Raw genomic sequence first — 24588 nt, forward strand, 5'->3', positions numbered from 1 at the left:
ATTGGACACATTTAGGGAAGACAGTTCTAAGATGGGCTATAAAAATAGGATTATTTAGGGGCGCCTGGGCGGCTCAGTCGTTAAGTGTCTGCCTTCGGCTCAGGTCATGATCCCAGGGTCCTGGGATCGAGCCCCACATCGGGCTCCCTGCTCCGCGGGGAGTCTGCTTCTCCCTCTGCCCCCTCCCTCCAGGCCCACGCTCTCTCATGTGCGTGCGTGCACTCTCTCTCTCTCAAATAAAATCTTAATAAAGATAGGATATTTAATTTCTGAAGCTGATTTCAAGAACACAATAGTAAACGGGATGACTATTACAGAACTGTTATTCCCTTAACGTTTTTTTGAAAAACTACTCTCAGTGTTGGATCATTTGTTTAAAAGGGATTTATTGAGGGTCTATGACAGCTAGGCTTCCAGTGATGCTCACCTCCTGGTATTTTTAATGTCCTCGTGTGGGCCCCTCCAACACCGAACAGGATTTTGCAGAAACGCTGATGCGTGACTTGGGAGATGAGGTCATAAAGGACGTGGTGGCCGCCCACGCCCTGCCCTCTCTTGGATCACGGGCTCAGGGAGAAGCCTGCGCCATGTTGTGAGGACGCTCACTCCAGCAGTCCCATGCAGATGCCCACATGGCAAGGAACAGCGGCCTCCTGCCAGCTGCCAGCACGGCCTGCGAGCCATGAGCTCGAGCTGCTGTGGCCGGTCCTCCACCTCACAGGAGAACCTGAGCAGAACCGTCCAGCCAAGCTGCGGCCATGTTCCTGGCCCACAGAAACTGTGAGGGAATCCATGTTTACTGTTGTGCGGAGCCCCTGAGTTTTGAGGTCACAGCCGTAGGTGATGCCCAGGTGCGGGCGTACCTCAAAGAGAGGACAGAGCACAGAAAGGAAGGTGGCGGCTCATTCTCTCATCAAGCCTTAGTTGAGCATCTGCCCGCCACCCACCACTGTAGTAGACACTCCATTTGGTCCCTTCCCTGCCGTGGCAGAGGCTCTGGATGGGAATGAATTAAACGCCCCCTTAAAATGGTTGGAGGCAAAGTGGTAAGTGGTATGGGGCGGGGTGTGTGTGTGTGTGTGTGTGTGTGTGTGTGTGTGTGTGTGTGTGTATTTTCAAGTGCCCACAGGCAGCAAGGCCTGAAGGGATGGGACAAAGTTTGCAAATTACCCTCCCCCAGAAAGTATCCCACACAGAGCCAGAACCTGTTTGGCCCACAAAGGACTTACCATTTTTTTGAATTAGTTACTAACATTTAGAAATCAGATGACATTTCCTAAAAGCCTGGATGCCCAGCTTCTCCTGAAAATCCAAAGCCATGGCAAATCTGGCCTACACATTTGTGCTTGGCAATAATTCACCCAGGCTGACTAGTGCCGCCCCTGCTACAGCCTCACTAGCTCACTGATGTTACCTGCCCGGCCCTACAGGCTCCTGGGAGTGAGACCCCCTAAGGGAGAGACAGAGGCAGGAAGACTAGTAGAGTAGCGAAGCAAAATTACTGTTTTAGCAGTATACTGGGGACTTTTGAGGGGCATAAAACTAGTTTTCTCTTATTAAACTACCCCAGAAGCAAGGGGCACCTTAGAACTTATAAGGCATATGAAACAATTATTCTGCTTTACATTAAACAGCATGAACTTTAATAGGAGAGATCCCACATTAAGTTTATGCAATGTTTGTTTATGAAGGTCTTCATTATATAAGACCTCAGCTGAGAGGAAGTGCAGTGCTGGAGTCTCACTTTGCTGATTTGGCTTTCTACTCTAACAATAATTTACAATAACAGAAGAAAGGAAGGCTCTGGCGCCATAACTCAGTGACTATCTGCCGGATTCTCCCTCCTACGAGATACAATAATATACCCTTTTTGGCCTTCTCCCAACTCTCCATTTGAAGCAGGGTTATAATCAGTTTTCAAAGTGGCTTACTCAGGAATTAACTAGCCAACCACTGGATAACGGATTTGTGAACAATTCTATACAGTCCTTTGCAAATTTTTAGAAGAGGAATATAATGTTAACAGCATCATGCCCTTAATATCCTCCCTAAATAGTCAAAAGCGCTGGATGGGAGGAGGGGGACCCTTCTGCTTGCTGAAAATGCTGCCCTAGGTGTTTTTATATGTGAGAGCAGGGGCAAGACACGCTGCCTGCCTCCTCACCCTCACCCCACGCTCAGGGAACATTATTGAGTGATTATGTAATAAACTCAATCACCAGTATTTACTGAGCTCCTAGTGTGTCCAAGACTCTGCTAGAGGGTGATACAAAGCCATGGTTTCTGTTCTCAAGAAGCTTAGCATCTGGTGTACGTGTATAAGATGAGGAATGCAGACAGGAGTAAGCTAGGACAGATGCCAGTTAAGATTGCCAGCCATCACTGCCTTTCTGTCGACAAATATTTACTGAGCATCTACTATGTGCTGGTTGCTCAGTATTTGGTAATTAACAAAAAAGATGGTTTCTGCCCTCACACAGCTTAAACTTTTTTAGAATCTTAAGCAGGCTCCATGCCCAGCATGGAACTCGACTCAGTGCTCCATCTCATGACCCTGAGACCATGATCTGAGCTGAAATCTAGAGTCGGACGGATGCTCAACGGACTGACCCACCCAGGTGCCCCTGGAGCTTAAACCCTCACAGACCGTGGCGGACTCCACTCCGGGCTGGGAAGAATAGGGGAGAATTCCAGGAGGCAGGACTTCATAAGACTGTCAGGGATAGGCAGATTTCAGAGTCCAGAGCAGGGCCGGGGCCTGCAGGCTGGAGGACAGTGTAAGGAAGGGCGCAGAGGCAGAACACAAGGAATGTTCAAGAGACCCACGAAAGGACACGAGGGGCTAGGCCTGGATGAGTAAGGGGCAGAGGACACCGGGGCAAAAAATACAACTGCTGTATTTCCTGGGCTCCGGCCCAGAGGTAAGACAATAAGCTATTCTTTGATTCTTTCACTTAGAAAGTACAGACACAAGGGCATTTGTCTCTCAACGTGAGTAACTGGAAAATGCAGTGCTAAGAACTGTGAAGTGCTGTGACGTGGACAGCAGGTTTAGAGATTTTATGGGGCCAGTCACACCTCCCCATCGCCACACACAGACCTCGGGAAGGAGGCCTCTGCTGGAGACAGGCCACCGAGGGCTGACAGGCGAGCGAAGGACATAAGCTTCCAGCACTTCAAGCAGCACGGCCTGGGACTCCCGACCCGGTGTGATGGGGCTCTCCAAGTGTTATATAGCCTCAGCAAAGCCTGCCCACCTGTGCAATGTTTTCTCCTTCCCAAAGGCAGGGGGAAAGCAAACCGCACCTCCCGGCCCCCAAGACCACAACTTTATTAATGCAGAGATAGTTTTATCTATGTGCAGCCTGGTGTGTTAAATGACAAAAAAGCAAAAGGGGTCCCGATGGTGCAGAGACCCGATGGGCCCACATTCACACAAATCAGGCGCTCCGCGTCCAACATTCAAAACACATCTTTGGAATGGCCTATGGCATTTAGGAAGGTGAGGAGTCCTTGCCGCACCTCTGTTGTAGACTGAGGCTTCACTGAGCCCGTCGCCTGGGCCCATGGGGCCTCCCCTGTGAAAGCATCCAGCTCTGCCCATCCATGGAGGAGGGCAGTGATCAGCAGGAGAGCCAAAGCCTGCATGGGAAGGACCAGTACGATGCAGAAGCTTAAGAGGCCAGCAAAATTCTGGTTTTTAAAAAAGCTTGCTCTTCCTGATACTCCTGGTAGTATCAACTCTCAAACCACGCCCAGGATTACCCACCCAATATTTATTTTGGGGAACAGTTTAAACCCAGAAAAAAAAGCTATTAATAAGTTAAACAAAAGCTGCTGAAGGGAATTCCTGTGAGTGGGCGGTTGAATAGGGTGATTTCTGAAGTCCTTGCCAACACCATGATTCTAGGATTCTAGCAACGCTTTCCTCCTGATCACATGCAATCATGTATTGACAGGCAACAAAAGAGCAGTGGAGAAGATTGCATCTGCATCAGGGCTGTTAGGACCAAGGAGGAACTCACTTGGATAAAAATATGCCTGTAGGAATGAGGGTCCTAAGCCTGGAGCCACAATGCCCAGGAGCAAGTTACTGAATTCCAAGAGCCCACAAGGTGCACAGTTAATGGTATTAACCACACGTAGTTAAGGGACCACAGTTACGAGAGACGCAAACCAGGGAAATCGTGGAGGGAAGTACTGAGTAGGGAAACAAATCAAGAGCAAACAAAGAAATTTATGATAAATAAGCAAATCTCAGCCTCCCCTTTGGAACAATTAAGCCGTAAGTTAGAGAGAGGAGACAGAGTTCTGATAGTAGAGCAAAGCCAGCAGACGCTTCAAAGGTGGGATAAAATCTTGTTTTGGATGTGCCTAATTCTGAGCGTCCACTATCCTAGCTGCTACCTGTAATCTTCTTTAGGTGGAACCCTAAGGAGGTTGCTCACCTGTTTGCTGATTACATTGGAAGGCCAGTCTCAGGTCATGGCTCTGCCAGTTCTTCTCAAGGAGGGTTCTTCATCTGAACCACAGAACACAGAAAATGATCCGAGTAACTATCGCCTTCTTAGGCAACACCAGGAGTCTGGGAGAGAAGCGGATTCATTACACACAATGGACACCTTATGGCTGGAGGACTTAATTCTCCCCTGGAAGCCTGGCTGGAGAAGGCTAGATGCTGACCAGTGGACATATTTCTCACTCAGGCCAGCAGCATGTGGCTGACTGAAAACAATAGGGCCCCTGTTTCTTTGTAGCCAGCGAGGGCAAAGGGGCTGGGAGGGACGTTCTTTACTGAAGAGTACTACCTCACTGAGCTCAGCTGCTTTTCTATGGCCCTGGTGTCCACGATTCCCTTGTTGCCCTGCTTCTTTCCTGGGACTCTTTTCCTAACCTTTTCCCTGCTGCACATCACAATTGAGCCATTCAAACCAAACTCTCTGCTCTATAAGCATGCTCAGGTGCACGGCTCATGCAGCTGAATTTAATGGCATTCGATTCCTTCTGTACTCTTTCAAGTCCGAAGCGGTCTTTCTCAAGTCCATCCTTTTGCTAGACTCTCCAGGCTTGGAGCCCAGCGGTCAGAACTCTGGCTGGTAAACCCAATTGCAATCCCAGGCTGTAGCTGCAGCTTTTTTACAACCGGAGCGAGATTCTTCCCCAGGTTCCTAGCCGTCCAGGTCAGGCCTCTGGTGAACATGAACATCATGTCACCTCATGTCATCCTATAGCTTCTGCCGTGGGAATGCCGTTCCCCTTCATTCCCTGTCCTTGGCCTGTATCACAGACCACACTTCCGAGGGCGTGCCTCCAGCTCAGCTACAGCGGCATTCTCTCTTTTCTGCCCTTTCTTCCTGCCGTGTCCTCATTCCCTTATTCGGCCCTCCCTGACCCCTTTTCATGCCCCATCACCATACAGGGGGGTGGCTCGCCTTCACGTGGTTTGGCTGTAGGTATGGCGTTACGATACTTGACTGTACATTAACACCAACACCTATGATTCTACTCTCTTATTCATAATTTGAACACTGAGATGCAGAGCTGCTTGCTCCCCAGCTCTAAAATCACCTTTAGATGAGTAACTGTGGCAAGAGAAACACTTATCAAATACAAACAGCTTCACTGGCTGCGAATATGAACTTTACTGGAAAGGCCTCTCCTGGTTACAGAAGCTCATATCTGGTCGTCGCCTAACCATTCCTGGGTGCTATTGTCTGTCTCCTGGGAAACCAAAAAGGGGAGGGAGTGGAGAGAAGGCATCATGGGGGAAAACAGAAAAGCCTCTGGGGTTTCAAATGGTACACAGTAGACATACCAGAAAAGTAAGGACAACTTTTTTTTTTTTTTAGCTTAGAGCCCCAGAATAGGCTCAAATAGAATTTGCATGACCACAAATGAATTTGCCTATCATGTCTACCACAGGGCATTTGCTTTTCCCTTCCATATCATGACTCAGACTTTATTCAAATCCTTTCTTTAAAAAGAAATGAGAAATAAACAATAGAATTAAAATCACTATTTGCTCTCTGTTGTAAGGCAGGGGGACAGGGGCTGACCTGAGGTCAACCCACACAGCCCAAACATCTGGACAGTTACTGCCATATGGCTTGCAGGGCTTTGTTATAGCCACGAGTTGGACCTTGCACCTGTAGTCACGTGTTCTCGACAGCGCAGGTGTTTCCAAATCCTATTTCAATGGTTGAATTCATTTGTGATTCATAGTCCTTTCGGCTAGTGGCTGAGAATGGGGTGGGAACCGCAGCTTGCATAGTGCTGGCCAGTCTAGATACATAACAAGGAAAGAATTATTCTAAGAAATGGAAGATATTCGAGTTTCCCTGGCAGATCTGGTGACAGAGAAACTCACAGGCCCTAGATCTCGGCAGGAGATAGGAAACGGTTTGCGAACAAACAAGGGGAACTGCATACAATGAAGAGAAACAGAATCTGGAAAGTCCAAAGGACATAAACATGAACATTCCCTTCCCCAGTCTGCTCTTTCACATTCCGGAGGATCACGGCTTCTAACAGACACTCTTTATTCTGGACAATATCAGTGGGGTGGGGAGCGGGTACACTGATGCTGGGAGAGGGTGGGGGTGGGACAGATCCTTAACATTTGGGGACTCCTGTGGTATAAATGCTGCCCCCATGGCCGATTTCAGGCTGCCAACAGTTTTACTACTAGCTTGCAACATTCCTGATTATTTAACAGTCAGCTCCTGCAAGCTGGTACAAGCCAGCTCCAGCACACGGCTGGATGATATACACTAGACACCATGGGAGTACAACCTTAGACCCAAATTAAAACTCTCTTCTCCAGAATCCCTGACAACTACTCATCAAACCTCTGTTTAATCCTCCATTGATGACCTGCTCCCTGAGTCTGAATCCGCCTACCCCAGAATTCCCTGCATGTCCACTGATGAGTGCAGGATAAATCTACCTGTTGGTGGGGGTGGGGTCTTCAAAATGGCAACCCTCTGCATATTGGAAGCTAGTTGTCATGAACCTTGAGGTGTTTCTCCTCCATGTTGAACATCCCCAGATTCATTAACCACCACCCTTCACATCGAAAGTAAAACTGCTCCCTCCCATGATAAAGTGAACATGATCAAAATATGATAAAACAAGACTATTACCTCCCTCATTCTAAATACTGTTTTCTTACTCTGTCCTTGAGACAGCCATCTGACACTGACCGCTCACCCTCATAACTGTCTCCCCCAGAGCCTTTCCTATCCAAGGTCTTTTAATATGTTCTTCCATTAATTGATTTTTTTTAAACATGCTAAAACTAAAATGATTCTTACTAAATGTTATACGGTTAACTTGGCTCATGCTTCTGTCTTATTGAGATCTTTTTCAATTCTGATTTTATCATTCAGGAACTTAAATGTTCTTCCAAAGTTTGTGTTACCCACAAACTTGATAAACAAGCCTTTTATGTCTTCATTCAGTTCCCTCACATAGACAGAATCCTGCGGCATGCCTTAAGAGACTTTCCTCTGACTGGAACAAATCTTTAATCCATGCCCTTTGAGTGAGGTCCTCCTGCCAGCTAAAAGCCACCCAACTCTACCCCTGTCCAGTCTCTAAAGATTTTATTTTACTTATTTGCCAGAGAGAGAGAGAGAGAAAGAGAAAGAGACAGAGAGAAGCAAAGCAGACTCCCCACTGAGCAAGGAGACCAATCCCAGGACCCCGGGATCATGACCTGAGTCGAAGGCAGACGCTTAACCATCCAAGCCACCCAGTCGCCCTACCCCTGTCCGGTCTCTATTTGTCCATTTTGCTCATGGAATTTCAAAAGCTTATCAAATGCTGAGCTGAAATTCAGAATGTACTCTTAGCAGAAAAGAACTACATAAAGGTAAGGATTTTTCTGTTGTCTGCCCCTCCCCCTGCAGATCTATCCCTCCAAGAATGTTGTGTAGAAAATAAATGGGTTTCATTTTGCATGCTTTTTTCTCAGGGAAGTCACATGGGCATCTTGTGATCGTTCCATAGTTTCTACTCCCTAATAATCCCTATTAGAATCTTCCGGTGGGGGGGGGGCGCCTGGGTGGCTCAGATGGTTAAGCATCTGCCTTCGGCTCAGGTCATGATCTCAGGGTCCTGGGATCGAGCCCCATGTCTGGCTCCTGGCTCAGCGGGGAGCCTGCTTCTCTCTCTCCCTCTCCCTCTGCCTGCTCATGCTCTCTCTCTCTCTGTATCTCTGTGTCTCGAATGAATAAATAAAATCTTAAAAAAAAAAAAAAAAGAATCTTCCTGGGAATCAGTGACAAGCTTACCACTCAGGTGCCTGCCTAGCTTCCTGCAAGTCTTTCTCTAGCTCTCTCTCCTGTATGCGGACCTAAGCCTGCTCCCTGACTGTCAGGGTCCTCAGTCACCTGTCCTCACCACACCCCTTTGGCTCTTTCTCTGGCAGCCTCCTTTCTGACCACTACTGGCGACACGGCTTCCTGCTTACACCTGCCTCAGCCCGTCAACTCTCTCCCTGTTTCCGCCTTGCTAATTCCTACCCTATCTTCAAGGTACACTGCAAGCGCCTTCCTCCATGAAGCATTTTCCTCTCCAGTATGTCCCTAGTGATCTTTGACTTCTTTATGCAGTATTCATTTAAATGCTTCCGGTCATGTTTGCATAGAAGAATGGCCTTTGCGACCTCCATTACTGGACTGGGGGTCACCACGGTGAGCTCCTGCTCTCCCTCTCTCGTTTTTATATCCACAGAGGCGGCAGTGAGGTGCAGCTGGAGAGCCACAGGGCCTGGGTCTGAAAGACGGCTCTGCCACTCAGGAGCTGGACCACATCATGGGCTCCTCACCTGCCCGAGGTCCAGATGTGGAGGCGATAATCAAAGCTCTTTAGAAACTGAGAAGAGCCACACAGCTCTGGGCTACTGGTATTATTACTAGTATGCCTTAGCTAAAGGATATAAACCACAAAGCCACCGAGGAGTGAAGAGGGGGTTTTAAGGCAGGGTTGATCCTAATGCTATTTATATGCATTAGGGACCACATAAACAAACTTTAAATAATAGCTTCTGGTCAAACTGGGTTCACGGGACACTGGATACAACCCCATGTACAAACACTGTGCAGAAGTTAAATTCAAGTAGACTCTGGGGTAAAACTTAACTCTGAGAGATCAGTACTTTCCACGTGTCCAACCTTTGAAGCCTAGAGACAGCGTAATTGATAAGAAGCAACTGGCCCAGAAACGGCCTCGATTCTCCCTCCGGGTCCTCGCAAGCCCGCTCAAGCCCAATGTCCTTTGTCGCACGAGTGCTCAGGACTGCTCTTCCTGGTTGTTGCCCTAGCAGAGGCTGCAGGCGGGTGGGGGCGTGGGGGCCTCCGGGCGGCCTTGCTCTCCGAGGAGCCGCTCTCCTCCCACGGGTCACTTGCCTGGGGGCTGGGGCCGCCCCTCCTTCACGGCCAACCACGCAGCCTTGCCCCAAACGGAGAAAAGTCCTCACCTCAATCATCTTCCCTCTTTCCCCGGCATTGGCTACGCCTGTCCCCTCTTTCTCAACTGCTCCAGTAAGCCTCTCCCCCCAAGCTCTCCCCCTTCCTCCAGTGCGGGTTCTGCCCTCCCCGCTGTGCCACAACATCCCCTCAGGAGGACACCGGGCGTCGCCTCTGCTTGTCTGCTCAGCAGTGAAGGGTACCTGAGGCCACACTCTGGTCCTACGGTTCTCTTGCTGTCCCTGCGCCTTGCCACCATTACCTTAATCCTCCCCTCGACTTTCAGCTTGCTCCTTCTGCATATTAACTCGCCCAAAGCACAGAAGACTGACAAATCTAATCTCTGGCCCCAACTGCTCCCGAATTCTAAATCTGAATCCTCTGCTTAAACATCCTACTGATACTGGATATTTTTACAACACACTGAGACAGGCAGCTCAGAATCCCTCCCCTGAAGTCATTATAGGTACCCTGTCCCCAGTGTGTCATCCACACCACCATAACGACGGTTTCTGGAGGCTTAAACTTCCTTTTGGCTCTACCCCTGAGTTACCCTACTTCCTGCTTATCCCACATTCAATACTTTATGAAACTGAGCAGATTCCTTCTCTGCAAAAGATGGGACTTCGCCGTGTCTTCCCATTCTCCCAGCAGGTGCCCTAGCTAGGCGGGCCTGACCCAGTTCTCCTGACTGGGCTCCTGTTTTCAGCCTCCTGGCCACATTAATCAATCAGCCCATTGCTTAGTCACAATTTTTATTCCATTAAACACTTACCAAAAATCTACAACCGCTCTTTATTCTCGTCACATTACCAAACTCATCTGCTTTAAATTAGCACCTGGTACTTAACTTTCCCTGACATGCGTGCACACTCCGCCTGGGACACCCGGTGCCATCTGCTTAGCTAATCTGACTCTGCGGCTCATTTGTTCAAGATCACCCAGCTCTCGGTTCGGGCAAAGGCTTGTGATGTGACCTGTTCTTCTTGAGCCTTGAGAACATTCTCTAGTTGTTCTGTTTTCAACTAGACTGTAAGCTCTTTAGAATCAATAAACAGATCTACTTTTTCAAACACTGAGATGCCCAGATGGTGCCTTCATACAGCAATTACTCAATAGTCTGCGCTGATGGGCAGTGACTGTTAGTAGCCAGAGCCAGTCTCTGAAAGGGCTGGCAATAACATGCCATCCAAAACACATCAAGAATGGGATAGAGACGACATGGTAAGCATGTTTCTGGAGACCGCAGTATTTCAAAATAATTTATTGGTATACATGAAGAAGAGCAAGTATTTTACCTGTTTGGGCCTTCCCTCCTTTTTAGAAGGTCAAGAAGAGTACTCGTTAAATCAGTTTTAAAATGGGGTGCGAACGCCAAGCTGTTCTTTAACCTGTGATCGAGTGACCGCGGATTCGGGCGTTCTGAGACTGAAGAAGGGGGCTGTCCCCATGACCACACAGAGAACCCGAGGCCCACAGAAGCACGAGGCACCCTCCGGCACCTTCTTAAAAGTCGGAGGTCAGTCGGGTTCCCCGCTAGGCAGGAAGCCTGCTTCTCCCTCTCCCACTCCCCCTGCTTGTGTTCCCTCTCTCGCTGTGTGTGTGTGTCTCTCTCTCTGTCAATAAATAAATAAAAATCTAAAAAAAAAAAAAAAAAAAGTCGGAGCTCAGGAGGTCAAACATCAGCTTATGCCCTGGCAAATACCATCTTCTTCCTGGAGGGTTTAAACTGGACAGACGGGACACTGCAGCACGGATCTCCCAGTGTGTAAATGACTTTCCGGGAGTTGGGAAACACGGTTAGAAAATGCCATTGTTCCTTTCAGGATGCCCAGAAGTCGATGTGGTCACTTGTTAAATGGCACTGTCATGCCACAAGGCACCTTATTTTTGCTGATGTGACATGCAAATGTTGACTGATCCCTTGCAGTGAGTGCTCTATGACAGAAACATGTTAAGAAATTATTAAGCAACTCTGTAACAATATTAAAAAAAGCTAAATCAGGGGCACCTGGGTGGCTGAGTTGGTTAAGTGTCTGACTTCTGATCTCAGCTCAGGTCATGACCTCAGAGCCATGAGTTCGAGCCCCGCACTGGGCTCCGCACCAGGTGTGGAGCCCCTACCTTAAAAACCAAAACCAAAACCAAAACCAAAACACTAAAAAAAAAAAAAAAAAAAAAATCTGTATTTCTACTCTAACACCACAGTGTTTCATTTAAAATTTTATATACAGTTGTAATCACAGTGCACATACAATTTTGTGTTCTTTTGTCACTTGACAGTTTATAACTACCCCTGTATACTTCTGGTCTTTATACCTTCAATCCAGAGTCCACTGACTATTAGTATCCCATTTTTTCAAACTCTGACTCTTCATTGCTCATTTGCTGATTTTGGCTGTCTCTAATATTCAATTTTTAGAAACAACAGTTGGATAATCATATATACACATACAGCTTTTAAAAAAATTAACTGCCTGTAATTTTAAGGAATGAGGTTATCAGGTGAAAGGATATAAAAATACTCATGGCTGCTGGTATGATTTGCTAAACTGACCTTTAGCGGGACGACATAAGTATACAGTTTTAAACTCAATTTTATAATTTTTGATCTACCTCTGTGCTGAGTCACTGCTGCAAGATCCTAAAATAGTGACTGCCATTTCAGAAATGGCACTGACTTGTTGGCTTTTATAATAAGGAAACAACAGCAAAGAATGAGCTCTTTAAAGAAACTGTCAGGTTCCCAGGAAAACACCTGTACATCTGTATAATATATAAAACATAATTTCCTTTGTACATTAGAACAATCTGGTTTCGTATGTAGGACGTAGTGAATATATTCTATTTTACTTTGGGTTATCTTTTAGGTAGGAGGGAAGGCCGCATGTATTTGCATATGATACATATCAATTAATCAATAATACTTTAAGGAACAATAGTCAGATAACCTATTAACCAAGTAAGTTTGATTAATGTTAAATGTTGTGGGAAACAGACATGAGTTACTTTTGTAGCTGGGTGTCTGGTTAAGACCTCTCTCATTTAAAGCACTGCTAAATGTGCTTTATCACACTTATTTCTTCTAGACTAACTAGAAGAAATTAACAAATGAAATCAATTCTGTTTAGAGTATAATGCCGTTAAATTTGTCACTAAAAGTTACAAAGGTTATTCAGATTTTCTGGGATGGTCTGGTTAATGACAAAATTGCACATTACATTTGAATAGTAGCTGTTCTATTTAGGTGAGACAAAATCCGGCTCTGAATCCAAGCGGTTAAAAATGGTGAAGTAAAAAAAAAAAAGGGCTGATGTCTGTCTTTTTTTTTCCCCCTAGAAATGTAACTATTTACATTGATTGGCTTTTGTCTATATGCCTTTCAAATGTCAAGGTATTTTGAAAATAATCAAATAACCATAGAAGGATTCAAGTGGCAGGATCAATTTAACCTGTACTTTCTTATATAAGGTAGTGAATTTACAGAATGCCCAATTCAATTTTCTTATCAAAAACAACAAAACCAAGGACATGGCCTTAAAATCCCTTCCTTTGGGTTAATCCCTTTAGCTAACAACTACGTTAAAAAAGCTGAGGGCTTCTCATCCTGGGTAGGGAGTGACCTTCTCAGAAGAATCACAGTGCCCTCCTCCTACCCAGGAGGCCCAACCTGTCCCCCAGGCCAGTGGGTCACCGTGCACTCACCCTGATTTTAAGTCCTTTAAAAGGATGAGCCATAAACAGGAGCCACGATCTCTCACTTGGAGGAGTTGGTGGTGTGGCAGGGGAGATAAAACCCAAGAAGGGAAATAGCTATATCCACACAATTCGAGATGGAGGGAACATTAATAAGCCCACTTTTTTTCTTCTGTAGACAAGAGAGAGAGAGAAAGATCTTAAAATTATCTCCTTAAAATCTGCCTTTCAAGACTCAGCTGTGAATGAGAGCGTAAGACTGTGACAGGTTCTCCAAAAATTACCTGTTGAGTGTGATTCTCATACGGATAACATTTGGCAAATGGAGAGGTGACCACCACGAGGCCACGCACAGGCAGTGGGCAATTCCTCGGTCTCACCCATCAGCAACAATACTACCCCAAGTCCCACACAAAGAAGGTCCTAATGCCTAGAACAGCCAAATAGATTATATCTCATGAAAACTTCAACAGTGCTAAACTACATCAATTATGACAGGGGAAAAGGACTACAAACATTGTAAATGTGTTAGTACAGCTTTTAGAGGAAACGGATTAAGGAGAAAGAGCTATTGATGGCAGTCAGATGGCAATGAGGTCAACACTGCAGCCAGGCACAGGCATGCCCCCGGCGGAATTTTAAACTGGGATAATTACGCTTTATTTACTTCATGTACTGCCCATTATTTTAACCTTCTATTTATGGAAATGCCAAGACACAGCAAAAACACAGCACAATTAATAGGTTACATTTATTTTCAGCGGATTTGCTAAAATAAAAAATTTGGCTTAATTTCCTCCCAAACTGCTTTCAGACATTTGGCAAGTGAGAATTGATACGCTAAAAACTAAACATTTTCAACTCGTTATTGGTTTGAGAGGCTGGCCAGAGAAGGTTCAGAAATCATACAAGGAGGCTGTCCTTCCACAAGTGGATGCACGGCTGGGTGGAGGGGTTCAGAGTCAAAGGGTCTCCACAGGTCTGCACATGAATTAAGATTCTGGACGTTCCTGCCCAGTTCTTCACGTGTCAAGAGCAACATCATGTAATTATTGATCATGCCTGTTGACGGCAGCACAGGGAGAGGGTCGAGCTGCACCTCTGCCTTCTCGATGGTCACATGGATTTCTTCCCCCACCCCCAACATGGATTTCTTGCAGTCAAGTTTAAATCTCCCCTAGTTTTGATTACAACTTGAAAAATAACACTTTCAAAACCCACAATTTGGAACAATGAACCAAAGGAATAATTTGCCACAGAAAGAACATGAAGTTATTTTTATAATACTTTAAAAACAAAGTATTACATCTGGAATTCAGCAGAGTGAAACTGGCACATCAAACAATAATAAAAGATTATACAAGTAAAAGGTAGAATAATTAAAAGAAATAGTAATTATACCAAAGACAGGTTTATAGAAAACAACACTGGTGAACTTTGTATTTATAGACTTACTTGAAAAGAACTGCTAACGTAACATTTTCTCTAATATTGTGATTGCTCTGCACCTACCCTGACGCCAGTCTCTATAAACACTGCTGAATGCAGATCAGAAAATTAAAGCCGATTAAGAACTATTTATATGATCTGTGTGCCAAAGTGGATTAGCGTCTCTGATAGTACTTTCAGTTGGGAGTAAAGTTTTAATGAAGCAACTTCAATGCATTTATTAGAAACGGGCATTGCCAGCCTCTAGGCATGGAATGCTATAGTTCAGAGGGGCAAAGATATATTTTTTTTTAAAGATTTTATTCATTTATTTGAGAGTGAAAGAGAGAAAGTACGAGAGAGAGTGTGAACATGAGTGGGGTGAGGGAGAAGGGGGAGGGCGAAGCAGGCTCCCTGCCCGATGTAGGACTCGATCCCAGGACTCTGAGATCATGACCTGAGCCGAAGGCAGCCACTTAACTGACTGAGCCACCCAGGCGCCCCAGGGGCAAAGAATTTTTAATTATTCCCACTTGTTCCGTATTTATGGTTCTTGTTTAAAATTACACACTCAAGTTTTTAAAAGTTTTTTATTATTATGTTCAGTTAGCCAGCATATAGTCCATCACAAGTTTTTGTTGTAGTGTTCAACAATTCATTAGTTGCGTGTAACACCCAGTGCTCATCCCAACGTACACATTCAAATTTTAACATAATAATATACTGTTCTGGATTTTTCTAAAGAGATTTTTATTGATTTATTTTAGTTTTAGGTCTACATTCATTCATTCATTCTTTCATTCATTCAATATTTATGCAGTGGCCACAGTGTATGCTGGCATTGTTTTAGAAGCTAGAGAGAACACAGTAAATATATTAGTAATAAAATAGACTCATCCCCACCAGACATCTTGGTCAATGCCCTCATGGAACTGACAATCTTCCTCAGAACTGGTGAAATGTTAACAGAATTGATCAGCCTCTGACTCAGTGATTTGAAAATGAAATGTTACATTTATTTAAGTCGGCAAAAAATGATGAAACATGTTTGACTTGGAAGCCCAGTCAAGTTTACAAGAACAACTGAGAAAGTTCTAAATATGTCATATCAACTAACTGTTAACTGCTGTAAAAAGGTCAGTTCAAGCCCCAATTTCACAACATGGGGACTTCAAAAACAATAATTAAGAGTAACATTTTTATTAATCTTGGGAATTAATTAAAATCATTAGACCAGAATCACAATCTATTTGATCATTGTGGGCTGTCTTTTATATGCCTACCTCATCCTTAACTCCTATTACTACTTATAAAGAATTTACACTTTTACTCTTCTCAGTCATGGCACGATTTAATATTTTTACAACCGACTCAGTATCCTCCTTGCAAAAAATAATACAAGTTGGAACAAAGCCCATAAGGCAGAATTTACCACCTGCAACAATTAAGACAAATATTTTAATAGCAATAAATCTGTCTAGAACAGAAAGTCCCAGTGGTTAGAACAGAGGTGATTACAAAAGCAGTGGTTAGAACATTTTTTTATGAAGAAGGAAAAAAAAGAGGTGGGGAGAGGATGGCCACTAACCTGTATCTGAAACCCACAGAGCCAGCCCCCTGCCCTGGGCCCCGCGGAGAGGTGACGAGCAGGCGGAGGGTGAACTAAAGGACTGCCAAGGGGAAGCAAACAGAAGGAGCGTGTTGGCTAACAACAAATGAAGACAGGAGTGCGGGCGTCGGACCTTGACAGTGATGCGCCCTCGTTCTCACTCATCCTCGGTCAGGTCTCTCTCCCTCACAGAGGAGAAGTCAGCTAGTCGACCGGCAGTGCTCCCGAGCTCGCTGCCAGATCCCCCTCTCTGCACAGCGGCCCCGACATCTTCTGCTTCTTGTTGTAAGACTAAACCAGGAAGATGAGGGCTGGGGACCCCTGGGGACCGAGGTCTGGATGGCCACCTGCGGGAGGGCCCCCGGGGCTGAGGAGGCCCTCACTGCCGTGCTCCGAGGGAGGGAGACCCAGGCTGGGCACACCCAGGGGGGGTCTGCCATTTGAATTCTCCTCTTTGTTTCAGGTGGGTCTTCTCTGTCCTCCTACAACAATGGCAGCGGGTAACCTGAGAAAGTCTGTTTAAAAATTGTTCATGGCCAGCAAACTGTCTAGCCCAGGGTAAAGCCCATTCACAAAGGGTGTTTAAAAGCTGGTTGATTTCTGGTTTGGAGATCTTAAGTGTCAATGTAGTAGAGAAGTTGAGATATCCATAGCCAACAATGGTAAAGAATGTGTGGTGCCCTCCACTGTCTCATCCGGGGTCTGCTCATCAGCTCAGTGAGGTCAGATTTCACACCATGTAAAATGGGGGGGGGGAGAATTTTTGTGTTTAATCTGGTAATCCCTTTCCATTATCCCATACACAAAGTAGTAAGAAAAATTAAATGCTGAACTGTATGGTATTGATTAGGTAAAATGATGACTTAAAGAAGGGACAGATCCATAAGGGCAAGACAGCCCGAATCCCTCCAAAGGGTGAGCCGTGGGCTGAGCCTCAATTTTCGAGGTTTTAGAGAGAAAGTGCTAAAGACATGGCCTTCCTTTGTGGAGGGAGCAGGAAAGAAGCACAGAGATGGGGATCAGGCCAGCTGTGTGGAGAGGAGCAAAACTGACTCCAGGCAGAATGATTTAGTCAAGCCCCAAATACCAAACCTGGCATGGGCTGAATCCTGGCTCCTTTCCACAGAAGGAAGAAAAATGAACACAGTGATCATATTAATCAATTAGTCTCCTGTTTCCAACATCAATTCCCAGAGCAAATTAGTTACTTCGTTAAGTAGGAGATTCTCCCTTGATTTAGGTCATTAATGAATATTACTAAGTAAAACCTGATTTGTATTTCCAAAACTTTCATACCCTTGATAGGGCTTAGGGTCGCAATGGGAAAGAGGTGCTAGATGTGAACCTGAGGCCCCAGACCCATCGTCACCTTCCCTCCATCCACCAGGCTCCTCTCTCTAGGAGCCGTCTCACTGAACTGTCCCTAAAGTCCAGATGCTTTAGCATTCTGCCTCTATCAATCTTAAAATGAACACTGGGATAAATGCTCTCATCTCGACTGTATTTATGCTGTGTCTAATTTTAGTTTTACTGTACCAAAATGATTGACAGGGGTTGACCTGCTTTTATCTGATGGATGTTGGTGCATCAGACAGACAGATGCTTGCTCTTAAAATTATTGGCCTGATGGATTCTAATTTATGGAATGAGACAGGGTTTATTTCCTCCAACAACACATCCTGTTCAATGATTGTATCATCAACAAACATTTAGAAAGGTCTAGTTAGGTCCAAAATACTAGCTAACCACTAAGAGAGGTGTGACCAAAGCCTCTGGCCTCAGGGTATGGACAGGTTGTGAGACAAGACACATATCTACATACAAACACTAAAAGTGAGAGCCTGACCAGTTAGGTGGGGTTGACTTGAATTTTCTGGAAGGAGCTTTGGGGTGGGACCCCAAACTGGTGACACGAACTGAGAGAAGGGCGAAGGTTTCTAGTCCAGGGGACGAAGTGTGGTGAGTCAACTTTCAGATACGACTCCAAACCATGTGCTCTCTTCAGCGATGCCCAGACAGACAGCTACTGTAATATCCTCCTAACTGGTTTTTTTGCACCCAGTTCCTTCCTTGAAGCTCCACCCCACTGAATCATTCCCATGTTAACTTTCCTAAACCACACCTCTGACCAGGTCAGTCCCCTCATCAAGAGAGCCAAGTACACACTGTCACTTTACAATATGGTCCTCAGCTAACTGCACCCATCCCTGTTTATTCCTCCAGAGCGGAGGTCAGCAAATTCTTTCTGTAGAGGGACAGATAACGAATACTGTCAGCTTGGTAGACTATGTACGGCAACTATAGTTCACCCTTGAACAGCACGGGCTAGAACTGCACCGGTCCACTCATACACGGAGTTTTAATTTTTATTTATTTATGTAAAGATTTTATTTATGAGAGAGAGAGAGAAGGAGGAGGAGCAGGGGGAGAGGGAGAAGCAGACTCCCCCCTGAGCAGAGAGCCCGACTCAGGGCTCGATCTCAGGACCCTGAGCTCATGACCTGAGCCGAAACCAAGAATTGGCTGCTCAACCGACTGAGCCATCCAGGCGCCCCTACGTGGATTTTTTAATAGTACAGTACTGCAAATGTATTTTCTCTTCCTTATGATTTTCTTAATGTTTTCTTTTCTCTAGCTGACTATAGTGTAAGAACACAGTATATAATACATATTAGATATACACAATATGTGTTAATCGACTATTTATTGGTAAGGCTTTTGGTCAACAGTGCACTATTAGTAGTTAAGTTTTGGGGGAGTCAAAAGTTATATACAGACCTTCAACCATGCATTGGGTTGGTGCCCCTAACGCCTGCATTATTCAAAGGTCAACTGTACTCATGGCATGACATGGCACGGAAGTAGCCACAGACACCTGGTGAACAGCGGACGAGGCTGGCCTGCAGCCACAGTCCGCTGACCCCTCCATAGGAATCCCAAGGTTCAACCATGCTGACCTCTCGGCTGTTCCCACTGCAGGCTCTCCAGACTAAAGACTGGTCTCCGAACCTGGAACACCTCACTCTCACTGACTGTCAAGGTCAGCGTCCTACCCTGTCTTCTGTTCACCTCGCAGGCCCCTGCCTCAGGACACCTTTCTTGCCGTGCCCATCACCTCCTCCATTGGACTTCTGTCGCTCCCCACTGTGCGCCAAACACTTGTTAAGCGCTGAGTATACGAAGTGAATGGCAGGCTCCTGTGTGTAAGCGTTATAACTTAGCATAGGCAAGGACAGGCAGGAGATGATGGTGAAAGAAGGAAGAAGTCAGATGAAGTCCCCCCTCCTCAGACTTGCCATACCACCTTTTCTCTCCAATGGGACACCGCATGCCTGTGTTTACACCCCACCTCACACAGTTCCGAGCACACAGTAGGTACTAAAAAAACACTAAACTGAAGTAAATTGAAATTGACAGTGCCTTATGTCCCACCTGACACAGGAATACACATTTGAGAACCTCAATGTTTCTCAGTGTGTAAAATACCGTGTCAAGGGGAGAGGAAAGGCTTCTAAAGGACATGGGTATAAAAGAAATGGGAAACAAACAGGAGCTGCAGGCTGACCTACTTACCTTTTTTTCTTTTTTTTTCTTATGAATATCTTAAACAACAACAACAACAACAACAACAATTCTGTGACCATCCTTCTCGCCAGGTGAAGTGACTTTTTTTTCAGTGGACCAGCAATTACGTAGATTACGCTAGGGAGATGGGGCTACTCCGCGGAGATTAGAAAGGAGTAAATGGGGCCCTGGAATCGTCTTAGGAACACCGTATGCTTGCAGGGACCGATCCTTAAATTAAACCACCTATCGAACCACCTTCATGGGGCACTGCTAGTTATAAATGTGTCCTACCTGACAGAGAGAAAATTCCAGGAGAGCTTACAGAAACCTCGCTAGAAGCATTAGCAAATCCTAGCTGTTTCACTATTTGTCATTGGGCAAATGTTAATATTTCTTTTTGTGTTCCTACTGAAGCTTGAAATTAACATGGCTTTTTGTTTATTTCTTCATTTCTGCATCCTTGTCAGCTCATCTCAGGAATCCAGTTTGTTAGGTAGCTGCTGCAGAGCCAAATAAAAAAGCCTAGAGACACTCATGCACTGAGTAGTAAAAGGCTCTGCATGAAAATACATTTGTTTTTTTAACCTCCCAGAAGTAGAACATTTACCTTAAAATAAATATTTAACACCTAGGACACCTTTATCAAGAATCATTTTGACACGGACACTAGGCTTTCTCATCCCCGAAGGCAGAAACCGTGCGGAGCAAAGCTCCCTGCAGATTATGACAAAGAAGAGTGTGGACGGGGTACGAGAAGGTGGGAAAACAAGGGTGAATCTGGAATTTTCTAAGGGTGAACCCATCTCCGAAGAGTGCCCCCCAGCTCCCCAACGACTCTTGAAGCAGAATTCTGCAGAGGTCTAACATTCTCAAACCACTCTGGGAAGAAGAAGGTCCACTCTGCCCCAGCACTGCTTGTGGTGGATTCCAGCTGGCTCCCCACTCCCTCTTCCTGAGGACCTGCCTCCAGAAGGCTCCCTCCCCATAGCAAATCCTGATTTATACCCCGGCTTATCTGGTGCCCAAACAGCTCAGCAGGCAGCAGGTGTGGGGCCTTGGGAAAAAAGGGCCCTCCCCTGAGCGCAGCACTTTGAAGGAGAAGTATCCACAAACTCTGACACTAGGTACCTAATGTTGAATTTATGTCGCTGACTTAAAAATGCTGCCCCACAAGGTGCCTTGGGTGTTGAGGGGAAGCTGTTTTACAAGGGTGCTTATGGGGCAAGAGATGTTTTCTTTTAAAATACAGACCATGACAGACAACGGTTATCTTTAACGTCCACAGGAACAGAATCATCGGGGACTACATCCAAAACTGGCTTGAAGAAAGGCCTCAAATGTGGCAAATCATTTTTAACTTCACGTTAAGATCAGCTGAGAGTCATCGGGCTCTGCGCTTCCTAGCCCAAGAATCCCTTTTCGAGTCTGTGGGCATGTGTAAGCTTAAATGAGCTCCCTGAGTGTCCCAACCAGGACGAGAGGGCACAGTCCTTCTGTTTTGGAACACAGCCACCTGACAAAGCTCGGAGGGCAGCCTGACGGTGGCTCTGGGGACCCTCTGGAGTTTGCTTCCACAGGCTGTGTCTCCGGTCCAGCCCGGGGCCCCAGTTAGACCCTGGGGCCACTGCCTTACATGGCACCCCCCACCCCAGTGTGCCTGCCCGTGAATTTCCCGTGCAGAATATCATGATGCTATATTCATCCTTCCTCTTGGCTGATGTTGACTCACTGGATGATAAAGCTGCCTGACTCACTATATGATAAAGCCGCCCTTCAATCTCTATTTTGGGTAGACTTTGCGCTTTGGGGGAGCTGGTAACACACCTTTCCTAATATAAACGTACAGGCGAGCCCATTAAATGCAGCTCTCTGATGGAGCCTAGAAGTTTCAATTGGGTCAGTGTCTTTGCCACCACATCACAACCAATTTGAAAAGGAAATTTGCAAAGTTCTCTCTGGCTTTAGCTTTTAAGCCTTCTCTTCCTCGGCTTGTTTTTGTACTAGAAGCATGCTGCCATCCCAGATGAGGACTGGGGACAGGCTGGAGGTGAATGGGGGACGAGGGAGGAAGCAATCCTACTTTTCAGTTGTCTTTATTAAAAGCTGATCTCGAAACTTTATGGTGAATTTGTAGAACACCAGGCACCGCTATAAATAAACAGAAGCACATATCTACTTCCACAGCCAAAAGATTTCTGGATTACCTGCCGTTTCACACACTGAGGCCCAGTGATCCACCCGGCTAGGAGCGGAAGGCCTGAAGTTCTCTGTGCCGGCACCTCTCTGTATCTCTCTGTCCACTGACCCAGGGCCCCGCTTCCGGGACAACCTCTCCGTGGACCTGGAGTTGCCCCAGCCACAGTGACTTGGCCTGAGTGGGCTCTGCACTTCCTAGCCCAAGAATCCCAGTGGCATTCTTCAGGTCTGGTTCCTTCCCTTAATCCGCTGCCTCTGTTAGTGGCACGCTTTTGGGGCAGATCCTGGGCCATGCTGGGGCTCGGCTCTGAGTCAGGAACCGGTCCCGCTACGCCCCAGCGTCCTCCCTCCATGTGGTGCAGACTGCTGGCCACACTGCTTCCGCCCTAAAAGGAAAACACCCTCACTGCCAATGAGCTTTAACATTCACAGCATTCAGACCCTTCTAATTCAGTCCAACTTGCCTCCCCGGGCTCAGCCATCGCCACATATGTTCATTCATTCATTCATTCATTCACTCATTCATAAGCATCCCCTGAGGGGCCTACAGTGAGTCAAGCACTGTACTTGGCACCAGAGACTCTAATGGGGTAGGGCTGGTCAGACCTATAAACATGTATGTGCAATCAAGTGTCAGAAAGAAGGCTTGGGGCACCAAAGAGGGAGGTGTCGATTCTACCTCCTGCAGGGCCCAGCGTGAATGCCGCTACCCACGGGAAGCCTTCCCCAGTCACCCTCTGCTGTGTACCTGCCCTGAGCCTTCCTCTGGGTCCTTCTGGTGGGTAGGGCAGTGATGAATATGCTCCCCGACGGCCCCCACAAGAAGAAGAGTCCTTGAGATCAGGAACAGTTTTTGCTCAGTTCTGTGCTCTCCGTTGCAAATGGCACAGGGGCTGGTACGCAGCAAGTGCTCTGTGCTTGTTAATTATTGATTTGAATGCACCTAATGGTAGATCTTGGAATTTCAGAGTCAACAGCAAATGTGAACACAGAACACTTAATGTTACTGAAGAATTTCAGTTCTCATTTTAACAAAGGGTACGAGTAGTAAGTTACCCCCATTTCTGTCTCACTCCCCCATCCATCCGTCAAGTCTATTGCCAGGCACCCCTCACCAGCACCTGGTGCTCAATAATGTTCTGAGACAGTTTCAGGGCCAGCGGACGGGTGAGATGGTGGGAGAATAATGTAGATATGGGACGAAACAGAGTTTCCCACAGGGAGGGCGAAGATCTCTGGGGGAGAAGCAGGCCTAGTGTCCTTCCCGACCAAGCTCTGGAAAGCCGATTTTGAGCACATCCAGGGGTAAGTCTACCCCCAACCTACTGCAAGGTGCTGTCAAGGTCAGCAAACACAGATGGCCCATGAGGCCTGGAAGGAGAAGTCCAGTGGGCCACCATGTGTGCAAGTGCGCATGCACGCGCACACACCCACACCCGTGCGTGCATTGCCCCTCACTGCCCCAGAAGTCTGGCCAGATCCAGCCTGGTGAGGTCTTGCTCCTTCTTGACCATGTGAGTCTGGCGCTATTGACTCCTTCATGCTCAAGATGCTCCCCCCTTGCCTTCTCTTGGCTCTGCAGGCCCTCCCTGTGCTTCTCTACACCCATCCTTCCCAGCTCCTCTCCTTATGGCTACTGCTAACTGGAAATGACTGTCAAGTACATGATAACTTGACCTCTGAATGTCGGTGGCAGCCGAGGGGCAACCAGACACTGGAAGACACAGAAAGGTCTAAAAGAACTGGCTTCGGACTCTCACCTCTGGAGTCTGGCTCAGATGGTAAGGGCCAGGAGGTGGAAGCTGATGGCTCCTGTCTGGTTTTCTCCCAAGGGCTTTACTGGGGGGTCTGATCCCAGCTACAGGTAAATATCTTAGAGGGCTGGTCTCCTATTTATTTTCAACTGCGGCCTACAATTTTAGCATCAAATGCTTCCCTGCATAACGTGGTATGGGATAATATTTGTGTATCAATCGTATGTCTCTGGTGACTACTATTTTTAACATCAGAGATGAATTCCCATGTAAAATTACTTTCCCTCTTACCACCTCCCACTCAACCAACACCCAGACAGCAAACTTAAAAATACTAACATTCATTACAAGGAGAATTCTGCCTATGTGTATATATTTAATGTTACCAGTACAGAACCTGGAAAAAAAAAAGTTAGTGAAAACGACCATTAACTCATAAGACTTTGGGGGTACGTTCAGGAGCTTATGCATACTAAAATATATCACAATTTTATTTCCAGCTTAATTAAGAGTTCATGTCTTACGGTATCACTGCCAAGTCAAACCCTAATATTCCCAAGGCATATGAAGAGAAATTCTCCAAAAGAAAATGTTCCTAATTGCCAGTTGGTGACCCAGAGCAATAGCTAAAGATTAATCTTGTTACAGCTTGGAGGCGCCTGTTGAGTGCTACGGATCCTGTGGTCCCCTCCCCAAGAGCTGTCAGGGAGGCTTGCTCTGCTATGGGGGGAATCTTACCAAACCAGACACATGCAATCAGACAAAAGTGGTTCACATGTTGTTGATGTTAATGGGACTGCCTAATTCAACGACCACAATGAAGTTCATGGGCAAAAGAGAACCTTGAAGTTCTCAGCATTAAGATTTA

At 46.2% G+C, this 24588-nt stretch overlaps 1 protein-coding gene and 1 long non-coding RNA gene across 7 annotated transcripts in view; one reads left to right on the plus strand and one right to left on the minus strand.

The window, feature by feature from the left end:
• The window catches only part of HIPK2 (homeodomain interacting protein kinase 2), a 186762-nt gene that overhangs the window by 81077 nt on the left and 81097 nt on the right, over window positions 1-24588 (minus strand). The window lies entirely within an intron of this gene.
• Window positions 578-9045, plus strand: LOC112811080 (uncharacterized). The gene is made up of 3 exons (XR_003204964.2): window positions 578-1046; window positions 7625-7873; window positions 8737-9045. It is a non-coding gene; the product is annotated as an uncharacterized lncRNA (long non-coding RNA).

The sequence above is a fragment of the Callorhinus ursinus genome, unplaced genomic scaffold, assembly GCF_003265705.2.
Source record: "Callorhinus ursinus isolate GAN/ISIS: 27379988/994484 unplaced genomic scaffold, GSC_fseal_2.0 scaffold12, whole genome shotgun sequence".
Taxonomy (NCBI): Eukaryota; Metazoa; Chordata; class Mammalia; order Carnivora; family Otariidae; genus Callorhinus; species Callorhinus ursinus.